Here is a 12,415-nt window from a genome sequence, read left to right as displayed (position 1 = left end):
TGGGGTTGAAGATTAATATGCAGAAGACAAAGCTAATGTTCAATAGCCTGGCAAGGGAACAAGAATTCAGGATCGCCAATCAGCCTCTAGAGTGTGTAAAGGAGTATGTTTATCTAGGTCAATTACTCGCAGGGAACCCTGATCATAAGAAAGAAATTTATAGAAGAACAAAATTGGGCTGGATTGCATACGGCAGTCCTTACGAAATCCCGACTAGGAGACTACCACTGTCGTTGAAAAGAAAAATGTACAATGAAACTTGAATTGAAGATCAATGGAACAGAAAATGCTAGGCCTAACTAACGTTAAGAGAGAAGAAGAGGGCGGTGTGGATCAGAGAACAAACGGGGATAGCCGATATTCTAGTTGACATTAAGCGGAAAAAGTGGAGCTGAGCAGGTCATGTAATGCGTAGGATGGATAACCGGTGGACCATTAGGGTTACGGAATGGATACCAAGAGAAGGGAAGCGCAGTCGAGGACGGCAGAAAACTAGGTGGAGTGATGAAGTTGGGAAATTCGCAGGCGCAAGTAGGAATCAGCTAGCACAAGACAGGTGTAATTGGAGATCGCAGGGAGAGGTCTTCGTCCTGCCGTGTACATAAATATAGGCTGATGATGATGATGATGAATATTGAAGTCAGCTATCACAAGTATTTTCGATCACGTTTGCGCAGAATTTCATCTATACAGAATTCACTACTTTAAGCAGACGAAGGAGCATCAAAATGTAAGTACCTGGATATTCTACTGGCACGGCTAAAAATGCTTTTAAACATATTCCGAATAACAACTTCTTATGCGACGCTGTAACTCGCGCTAACAATTGTTAAGTTTGCAGCGAAGCTGTTAGCCTCTAGTTGGTCGGGATTTCTTGTGGCGTGCTCACCCAAAAAACGGCAGCTGGAAAAGGGGCTTGTGTTTGAGTTTCCGCATAACAGAATTTTGTTTTCTCGTATATTCGAATTACAATCCTGTCTGTAGGTTGTGTGTTGTTTACTTGATGTATTTTCTGAAGTAATTTACTTTTAAACATTAATTTAGTTCCATAAGGCACTTGCGCTTGGCGGACGGCCCAGAAGTGCAGCGTATGTACATCCTCTACGAGGATGCACATACGTTGCACTTTTGCGTTACGTACGTCGCTTGTGGTGGTGGTGCTTGTGTTACATTGTCTAACGTCAGTTGGGGTGGTGGTACTTGTCTAACGTCCGCACCGGTTTCGCTGTACACCCATTTTCACAGGGTGGAATGGAGGCGGAAAGTATTTATTTGTGGTCTGCCTAGAGGTATAATTAAAGCTGTCACCCGAAGTAGCATCAAGAAAGAACTGTTCTGAACGACAAAGCAAACGGTACGACCAGGGTCATTCGCGCCCTTTCGCGTACGATAACTGAGAGTGACTTGAAGAGCGGTCAGCATATAAACTGCAGAGAGAAGAGTTGTGCTTCCCTACTTTGGTTAGTCAACGATTGTTTTAAACTCTTGGATTGCTGTTTGGACTTCGACGTATTCGTAATTGTAAAACGCTCCAACACGAACGGATTTCCACCAATCATATATAGTGGATCGGCAGTGAAGTGCAATAGCAGCATTTCTCTATTTTCGATAAGCACAAATCACAGAATCGCTTCGAGGGGCCCCGAATGGAATGCGTTTTTTTCTTTATTGAAAGCGTGCATCAACGCCATGGAAGCAGATGCGGCGGTTGTTACAGCAATAAGGAGCACGGTGACCAGCGCCGAAATGGGCACGCTGAACCACAACACGCATAAAAGAAGCGCTGACGGGAGGGAAACATGTATTGATTGTTCAGTGCGATTGTGCCCGATGTGTCCTAACGTGAAACATGGCAAAACCAACGAGAAACGTCGGCCCGTACTTTCATAAAGACAATGCTGCATCCGTCTAACGCACCTATATAAAGAAAGTTGGAGGAGGACATCGGACGTACCTTTAGCCACAACTATATTTGCTTAGGTATATATATATATATATATATATATATATATATATATATATATATATATATATCCGAAACATCAGGATGACAGCGACATCAACGGCGACAATTCGCCCTAAGGTGTTCATATCATCCATATTGGCATAAAAGCAAAAAAGAAAGAAGAAAATAAAGTACCATCATACCGGCATTTGCTCATTCGTTGTATGGTTGTGCATCGAGCAGCCTAATAACGCGTTGCGCTCCCGCGAAGAGGGTCTACATTCTTTTTGGCAGAGACCCGCCGAAAGCAGCCTCGAACAAGGGGGTGTCAATGGGAAACCGCTCCCGCTCTTTTTGTATTGCTTGCCACAGTTGGTCAGAGCATGCGCCGTCCAAGGACATTTTCGAAATTTTTTGTCTTGACGTAGCCCCGAATATGATCAATGACAGTAATGTCAGCACCATTCACACACCAATAATATAACTTTACCCATCGCTCATTCAACAGGCGTGCCATGTCCTGTTCTGTATGAGCAGTAAGAGCAAGTCATCTATGAAATATTAGTGTCCTTTCGGCGGCACTCTATTGAATGCATAGGGAATCATCTCGCGCTCTGTTAAGGAGAAATAGGCAGCACTGGAAAATCCCATCAGTTCCTACTAGGGGACTTATTTCATCGTGCGAAATCTCTCCTCCACCTTCCCCATATTTCTCTCTCTCTCTCTCACACACACACGTGCTTCCCCTAGCGGCTGCCACCTTTATGTTCTCAGACTAAAGCGTGTGCATTCTTAGCGCGGCACTTTCTTCTGCTGGTCATAGCGGCTGAAAAAAGCAAATTCAACAAAGTTTAAATTACATGCTTGTAAACCTCGACAATCCTGCATACAGCCGCGGTGGTAAGCAGCAAACTTGAGGCGAGTGACTTTGTTCGGTGCTGTGGGAAGGCCTTTCCGAGCTGTGATGCGATTTCGCAGTCCTAAGGCACTGTAACGTAAAGCTATATTCCAAACTTTGCCATTACATTTCTACAATCAATCCTCCACGATTGGTCAAAACTTTTTCAGGTCACCCCCACTTCGCTTGTCGGCCACGTGACTTAAGGAAAACCGCGAAAACGCCTGATCTGCATATGTCACCTTCCCAGTGATTATAGATGCGTGAATAAACTGAACAAAATAAAAATAATTATTGCCGATTAGACGCCTTTTTCGCCATCAGCCCTCCGGTATCGGTTAAGGCTGCGCCCACTTCGCCTCTCAGTCACGCCACGCCAGAAAAGCGCGAGAACTCACACGTCAAAGTGACGTGTAAGCATTAAAGATTCATTATTATGCCGAACAAAGAAACTGAATGTTATTTTCGAAAAAGCCGTAGACTGCCCCGTTCCGAAATGAATAGAAGATGGCGGCACGCAAATTTTTGCGTGCCAGCATAACGTTGTCGGGCCCACTCGGCACATACACGACATCGCTTTGCCAACTCCTCTTCGCTGAGGATCCATTTTAGGGGCAATTTTGTCCCACCGTTGCGCGCCGCCGCGATTTTCTACCAGCCACCGAAAGCCAAGCAAGAAGAAGAGGGCCAATTGCCGACGCCCAGCACTCCCCTTCTCATCAGGTTATCGACTTTCGCTGCTCCAGCTCGGCCCCACCGAAGCCTTTTCCTTTTCTGCGCGCTTCTCACTTCTCGTCAGCCATTTCAATAAGGAAAACCTATCGCGGCGGTCATGCAAGTCGCTTTGAACAAAAGTGACCAAACGAAAGTGACCTCCTATAAACGAGGAGAGCGTTTCACTGTCCTGCTCAAACAACGCACTTCGGGTAGCGTATATATTTGGTATATCCAGTAGGTACAACGCATGGCAACCGCAGAGCCACGCTATTGGCTTACACGCCTGCGGGACGCTGTGACATCACTCCTAACAACGGCACCAAGCGACTACTCTCGTTCTCGGTGCTTTATCGCCTGGCTCTTCTTCCCCAGCGCCACGTCTGTGCCAGAGGCAGTGGCTGTGCCAACGTGTTGTGTTCGGACTGATCGGACTGTTTTGCTCCAAGTGTGTCGTTTTCAACCGCTGTATGGACGTTTTCTGCGGCTAGTGTCACGCCTGACTTTTTTTTTTGTCCCTCCGGGTGTGCGCACGTGGGTGTTCGGACTATTTTTTTTCTTGCTCTCTCCGAGTGTTTTTAACAACGGCTGTACGCACGTTTTCTGCGGCTGAGTGCTAGGCCTGACTTTTTTTTTTTCTCCGGCTGTGCGCACGTGCGATATTCGGACTGTTTATGCTATTGGCTGCCGCCTGGGAGACGCCGCCGCGGTGTCAGGCCTAGCAAATTGTTCTCATCACCGGCGCCCTTCGCGTCTCTTGTTGTGCGTCGTGGCTGGGCTTCGCGCTTCGACGCCCTCGCGTTTTCTAGAGCGAGACTTTCCGTCTCAACCACGAAAGTGCCCTCGTGCCCTGCCGACTGATATAATCGGGACCTACGCCGGTGCAGGAGCTTACGCTGCGAGGATCGATGCGTGAAATCCATGCCGACAAGATCGGAACCTGTGAGATAGACATGTCGTATTCCACCACTACTACTAATGACAAGTAGCGCGATGCCCTCAAAGTGAAGCAAAGCACCCTTGCAGCATCCGGCAGCTTACGTCCTATCAATGTAATTCGACATCGACACGGCATCAAAGCACTGGATATTGTTTTAAACTCTAGGTGCGTTTGCACTAAACGTAATAAACAGTCCTAGGAAGAGCCTATTTTGTTTGGATGTTACAAAGTTCTCTCAATGAATGTTGCAGGTATGTGCCAATTTATTCACTGTGCAAAGAACTCTCTCGCGTTTTATTTTGTTTTTCTGGTTTTATCCATGTCCCGATATCCTTAATGTAAGGTACTTTAGAGTTGTTTCAGATGCACAGTGTCAGTTTTATGACGTAAGTGGTGGGCATGTTAAATATTGTTTAAAAAGTGCTTTGCAAAAAGAAAGTCCCATTATTCTACAACGGGGCTAAAAATCGTTAAAGGCGAACAACTGTCATTAATAGCATTGGAAATGGTGCAAGCAAAAAACTGTAATTTAAGAGCACTGCTTTATGTGAATTTCTAAAGCACAGCAATTCGAAATAGTGGACACTGACAGGGGACACTATTTTTCAATATACTGGCTGAAACTGCATTATCGGAACACTTTAGTAGACAATAATTGTCATCATAAATAAAGCACTTATTCTAAATGATTTGGTCTCCATTATTATTCATAACATTCTATGTATAGCTTGCGTCTGGCCTGCGGATTGTTCAGAGGGTATATACTGTTGCAATTAGACAATGTTTTGTGCGACCACTACATCACGTCAACACCAAGCAGGAGAGGGAAACATTTAATTTGTTGGGATACATTACCATATCTAAAAAGCTGTGTGCAAGTACACACAACCATGGCATACAGTTTTCAATTTATACAGTTATCGCTTTGGACAATATACACACAAGGAGTTAGGAGCACCGAATTATTGGGCATGAATTAGAGATCAATCTTGGAGAATAGAATCCATCCAGAAGCGTCTTCGTCATTCGTGTTGGAACGAAGGACTTCAACATCAGCGCATCGCATGACGACGCACTTCACGCATTCCATCGCGAAGTGCGTCGACGTCCGACAATCACTGTCCGCAGCGGCCATAGCCGCGCGACCGCGTTGGCACAGCCGGTTGTGCAAAACACTCCGGAAAGAGAGAGAGAGAAAAAAAAAGTCAGGCCTACCACTAGTCGCAGAACACGTGCGTACAGCCGTTAAACACAAGACACTTGGAGAGAGCGAGAAAAAAAAAAAAAACTGTCCGAACACCCACGTGCGCAAAGCCGGAGAGAAAAAAAAAAAAAAAGGCAGGCGTGACACTAGCCGCAGAACACGTGCGTACAGCGGTTAAAAACAAAACACTTGGAGAAAACCAGTCCGATCAGTCCGAACACAACAAACCACGGCCTCTCGATCGAGCGGCCGTGGCACAGCCGTGGCGCGTCAGCGGTTACATAAATCTTAAGTCAGCAGATTGGAATAGTTTTGCGTTATGAGGCCCCTACTCTGTCCATGCGAAGAGCACTGTGCAGGACCTCTGCACTTTCAAACGGTTTATTTATAACTGCGGAAGCAATGCAAAATGTATTGGTCTGTCGAGGTGCTTTGAGGTCGCCTGTATATATTGCGGCGCATCCTTCATGCATAGTTAGTCTCAGTTCACTCAGGCAATCCTACTGACCATCTTCAAAAGGCGGCTGGTCACGGCAGCAATATTGAACTGCGTACAACCTCTCTGACGCTTCTATGATCGCTTCCCGCTGCTGAAGAAGCACTCTGTAGACATTGTTATGCATCGATTCACCTATTATGTCTCCTGTGCGTGGGTTGCCGTAATCACGCTTTCACTTATTCTGCTCAAAAATAAGATAGTGAGCTTGACGTCTGACTGAACGAGAAAATGAAAACAAACGAAAATTTACCAGTGATAAGTTTTATTTTTAGTGTTTTCGTCCTTCGTAGTTGGTTTTCACGACTGCCGCGGCCGGTTGTTCCAAGTGCGGCTTGCGATTAGTCAAAAAGAATCGGTTTATTGTAGAATTAAAAATCTAACGTATACCCGTCCAAATGCTGCACATAAAAAAAGGACAATTCAGAAGAGAGTAATAATAATTCTCTGTATTTTACACTAAACTACAACATATCGCTGTTGTGAGCGCCCAGTGAGATGCCGTCAACTGTTGTTTGGTAGAGACATAAGCGCGGTGAGTGGGCCAACAGTTGGCGGAAAAGCCGTGCTGCCTTTCCCCTCTCATTCCTAATGCGCCTGCCCTGTATTGCTACAAGCCGGGTTCAAGGTTTTTTTGCCAGGTGTGGACGTGTTCCGGCTGATGTCGCTCACGAGGTAATTGCAAGCCTATACCACGCACTTTCTCTCCCTCTACGGATTGGCGGTCGGTGTGGCAAGTTCATGCTTTCACATTTAACAACTTAGTTACCGGAAACATTCTTGCAGCGACAGACGGGCTGTTAGACGTACGTCGAGCGACTTCGCGCTTCATACTTGTGCAAATGTGGCGAGGTTATGTATAACAAGGAATAACGCTCCCATCAAAGGTTACTTTGCACCCCGAGGCAAGAGATAAACATTTTGCTCGAAGAAGTCAGCAATTCCTTGGCAGCAAAAGTTATGCTGCTCTTCTCACTACTCGTACTTCTGCCACTTGTTTTCTACTGGTAAGTACATTCTGGAATTTGTCTTAAATTTTAAAACGCATTCGACCGATTGAAATGAAATACTATGTCACATGTCTGTGGAGATTGTCGTCTTCGAGGAGCTTAAAGCAATGATAGATTTCGTCCATTTTCTACAGCGCAGAGTAACGCGTCTCGCTGACAGTTCTTGTTACAATTGTGTTAAGCCACAAACCAAGAAATTTAGCAAAGCGAAACACCGTGTTGTGCGATGACCTTGATATACATGGAAAAAATGTAGCCCAGTTAAGGCAGCTAAGCCATCTATAAGAAAAAGCTGGCAGATAAAATGCAATTTTGAAAGATTCTATTTCAGACTTCAGCGATAAGCAAAAAGACTTGTTCCATGTGCCGTGTATGCTCTCAGTCAGAACGCTACACTAGCGTCAGCATGGTGAGTTACGCTCGAATCTTCAAAGTTTTAGAGCGCAGCCAATAGGCGCCCGTTCCTGCGTTGCGTGTCGGCGTCCCTCGGCGTAACCGAGCGAAGCAGCACAGTGAAGAGTGAAGGAGCGAACGCGGAGCGCAGCGGCGGACGAAAGACGGCGATACTGAAGACAACTTGAGGAGGAAAGTGGAGGAGGAGGGTGCAGCGGAAGCATGAGGAGCAAAGCGGAGTGCTGCACGAGCCGTGTTCCACGGCGGCGACCAGGCATGAGGCGAGCGCGTCCACCGATACCATATATGGAAACAAAGCGCTGGCGTGGGCATCTAACCCACTACGCATGTGTGGCACTTCGCTTGCGCCGCCGCCGCTGGTGAATGCGCTCCGCGCGAGCCTCGCTTTCCCGCGTTCACGCTTTCCTTCTGAACAATGAGCGACGCAACCGGTGGAAATGCTTCGTCTACCACTGCTGCTTAACGAGCTTCCCGAGCAGAGGCTCAGCACCGCTGCTGAGAGGACCCCGTTGTTCGGAATCAAATTATTTGCCACAATACATCCCGAATTCAAAACGCCCAGTAGCTGCGTTCAAAATTCGCATTAGGAAGTATCGTAATCGTCGGCGAATTTTTCATCATAGCATTTCTCGCAATGGACATGCATTATTTTGTGCCATCTACTTGGAGTGTAAACTAAGACCACTTGTTTACATGGTAAGTGGCAAAATAGTTGAACAACAATGTTGTCTTTTTATGAAATGGAAGAGACGGAGCGGGTGACATGTTGATTTAAGGGAAGTTCACGCTGATCCTCTCCGCATTCAGTGTGCATTGAAAAAAAAATGATTTGGTCTGAAAGCAAAGCCAAGAAATTTCGACACAAAGCTAGAACTAAACCGGCACTCGGAATATAATTGTGTGGCTTTCGAGTAAAATGCAATGACTCTGTAGGTGACGAGCAACACCGACCTCAACGCGACTGGGTTAATTCTTACCCCCTCATGCTCATTAACTTGCACCGGTAACTGTATAAGTTAGTAGTTTTTTTTTTTACTTTCATTTCGCCGCTATTGTCATGCGCCCTTTGCGGCAGCGAATAAAACGTCACTGCTAGCATTGTAGTAAAACGCGAAATGTCCTTCATCAAAGTGGAACGTTAAAACCCTGAACTGTATTTGAAATTATCTACATCGGCATCCGCTCAGAGGAAGCTTTTCCCAGAGCAGGTGTTTCGGAAGTGTGCGACGAAGTAGATAAAGTCAAAAGCCAGACTAATTTTAGGCGACACTACTCACGCTAGCAGCGCGAAGCGCATTACTGTAACTAGCGGAGAAGGAGAAAGTGCGTACTTGTTAACAACGAGCATTACAATATAATTTGCTCATTGCACAACCAGGGAAAGTGCTGTGAATGCTAAGATAAAGAATTCCCCGAAATAAACCAGGACTGCTGCACGTCAGCGCGACCAGTCTGACAATTCAGCAAATGCAACACGAAATATACAATGCACCGCTTGTAGGAATTGAACCGCGAATGTGTTAACGTGGTCTGGTAAGCAAAAACATTCACAAGTGGCCGACTTGAACAGTGACACCTCTGTAGAACTCAAGGCGCCGCATTGAGCAGACGTTTTCTGTCATTGTCAACACAAAGTGGCGCATTCCGAACTCTTTATATGTTATAGCTGGCAATGTAGTGTGAACTTTGCTTTTTTGTTTGGGGTGAAGAAATATACATATCTAGAGAGAAACAGAATATAGGAAAGGCTGAGGGCAGGTTCTAGCGTAGACGATAATGAAAACGTCTAAATGACGCAAAAACTTCGCTGACATTATGTCATTGAAGTACGCGTATATATCGCTTTTTAATACTAGTTCTTCGCGTAATGTAATCTTGATACGCGATGTGGATCTCATATGTAGTCTTGAGCAATATGACAACATACTTATCAGTTTAGTAAGTTTGGACAGAGAACAGAGAGCAGGCAGGCGAGCCGAAGTGCCAAAAAGTGTAAAAACGTTATCGCGTTGATTTAATAACGTCGGCGCTAGGTTAAACATGTGTACGACTTTCGTGGGCCTCGAAATGTGTTGTTTATGTTTAGATACGGCTGTTGTAGTTACTGCCCGCTTTCCTTTTCTTCGAATACAGGTGGGTGCGAAAAACGTTCCGCTTTTGGAATGACAAGGGCATCGTGCATCTCACATTCTGGCAGTACCTGAGATATTGCGTGGACATCTACACCAAGGTAGAAACTGTGGAAACAAAGTTTGAAGTACTCGCAAGGAAATTTGTCACACTCATCGCGCTTAACAGCAATGACAAGTGCATGTGCCCTGCAATCATCTTTCGATACTTCCCGTCTAATCATCATCATTTTTAGTGCACACTTCGGTGGGAAAATATCTGAAAGAAAGGTAAAAGTTGGCATTTATTGGAGTGTATCACGAAACCACAAAGAAACCCATACGGTTTGCTTAGAAAACCATATAGCCTAGCTTCTCTTGTCGCTTCGTGCTATAGTCGGGCGCAGGACAATTTATCCGTTTCCCGCGAATCTTCCTCCACATTCCGGGTTTCCGCAGAACAAATTCGCCAGATTTTTCGAACTTACACTTTTGAATCGTTAATTAATGCTTGTAGATCAAGGCCACCTGTATTAGATATTGAACACTGGAGGCACAAGGGGGGCGCCAAAAAGTCAACGTGCCTTGCACACGAATGTACACCGATATACAGAATACGTAACCTATAGGGCGTTACTGACAGACTAGAGAAACAAACAAATGATTCTTGAATGCGCGTCAATTGAAAGAAACTAAAACAAACAGGAATTAGTTGACGCGAACGAGTATAGAAGGTCAAAATCTATCTAACTTACATGCGTGAACCGATGCGCCAGTGCGGCTTCAACTGCGCCGTCAGGGAAAGAAATTGCGCTCTTTGGAGGCAGAGCACACGTTTGGAGTGGATTATTTCCACGGCGCACGCGTTTGGTTTTGTACATTGTGACATACTTTCTCTGGATATATGAAACCGTTCAACATCTTTCGAAATAAAATTATTCTGGATTGGCGCCATGTGTACACTTCGCTACGTTCTATCGTCTTTGTTCGTAACAAGCAAAGGAAATCCCGCTAATGATACAGTTATGTTTCATCAGCTAAAGTTTTATCAATCTCACAGGAGCGGGACAAAGACGGGACGTGTACACTCCTATAGGGAAGAGCATAGCAGATGACGCTTGCCCTGAAGAGCACTTCGCGCACGTATACTCGCAGAGTTGCCGATCCCACTGCTATGAGGCGTACCCGTGACCTGTGGTCGACACTCCCGCGATATTGTTATGAACTGGCTGATTGCACATAATTAACAGACTTGCGTAACTTATATCATTGCTTATTAACCTTAGATGCATTATTAGAGCAGTCAGAAGCACTTCTTACACCTAGTCAAGCCGGTTAATAAAATATTGAGGGGGGCAAAAAGCTTTACGAGAGTCCCGCGAGCAACTGTTTTACCTAGCTCGTCAGGCCCAGACAAGTCGAAACTGAGACGAGTGCTCCCTATAACGTCTACCTAACTTCCTTCTTCACTTCTTTTCTTCCTCTCTAAGAGCCTCCTGGATGTGTCACGCGTACGTCAGCGCCGGTACGTTCGCTTGAGGAAGCAGAATGAACGCATGAACACAAGATGCGTTATGATGATGATGATGAAATAAACTTTAATTTTTGAGACGGTGTTCCCGAGCGTTTGAGCAGTGGATCACTCTAGGTGGGAGGGTCCCTCATTCCAGGAATCCTCTGGCCGCGATAGCATCCCGGGCTCTGGCGACAAGATGTGAAAGATGCGTTACAAGACAACAATAATTGAACATGGAGTTTAAATATATATATACCACACGTTAAACATACAGCACTTATTGTACACGGAATGTGTCCTCCCTAGCTATGTTCTGCAATCACACTACCGCGTTAACGGTAGTGTGATCTGTAGGGCGATCGTTTATACGATAGCGTCGGGGCGCTTACAGTACCGGTTCTGTCCGTCGCGGATGTCTTCGCCACCCGGCCTGTGGTCCGTCATCACACTCCGGTCGTCGTCAGTCGTCGCTGGTGTCCGGCGTCACCGATGCCATGGCTGAGGTAACGAAGTCACAGTCGCTGAGGGGCTGTCGCACTCCGGCAGAGCGGGACTTGTGCCGACTGGCGCACCTGGGGCGCACCGGCCCAGCTTAGTTCCCTAGATGGGACGGTGACTGGCTGCCGCCAGCCTTCTCGCGTCCACGTTCAGCGGCGGGAACTCTAACGTGTCCTGGCGGATAGGTCCGGGCCAGCGGTAGACCGGATCGCGATGCGGCGGTCAACTGCTCGCCGAGCCTGGTACTGGGGCGGGAAGTCGCTGGATCGCCTAGGTACTGGAGCAGGACCCAGACTGGCGTTCTCCGGCCGTTTTCTCCTGGAACGCGGCGCTCCAGCCACCACCTCCTTCCATGCGCGCGCCCCGTCTCCAAGATGGCGTCTCTCCGCGCTTCCTTCTCTTCTTGCTGTTTCCAATCTCTTCTTGTGTGCCTTCGTCCGTATCGTCTCTTTGTCTTCTTCTGCCTTTCCTCGCGTTTATCACTCCTGACAGATGCTTGGCCTCAAAAACCAATCGATAAAACAGAAACAACGGACGACCAGCCGCAGCGCACCGGCTGGCACGGCCATGCCATTGGTGACGCTGGTAACGTGAAAGAAGGTCGGAGAGGCGAGATAGACGTCACAGGCGCTTTTTTTTTCAAGTCAGTTTCGCTTTAATCCACCCTGCAGA

Source organism: Dermacentor silvarum, chromosome 3 (assembly GCF_013339745.2).
Source record: "Dermacentor silvarum isolate Dsil-2018 chromosome 3, BIME_Dsil_1.4, whole genome shotgun sequence".
In the NCBI taxonomy this organism is placed as follows: Eukaryota; Metazoa; Arthropoda; class Arachnida; order Ixodida; family Ixodidae; genus Dermacentor; species Dermacentor silvarum.
This window is presented reverse-complemented; position numbering follows the sequence as displayed.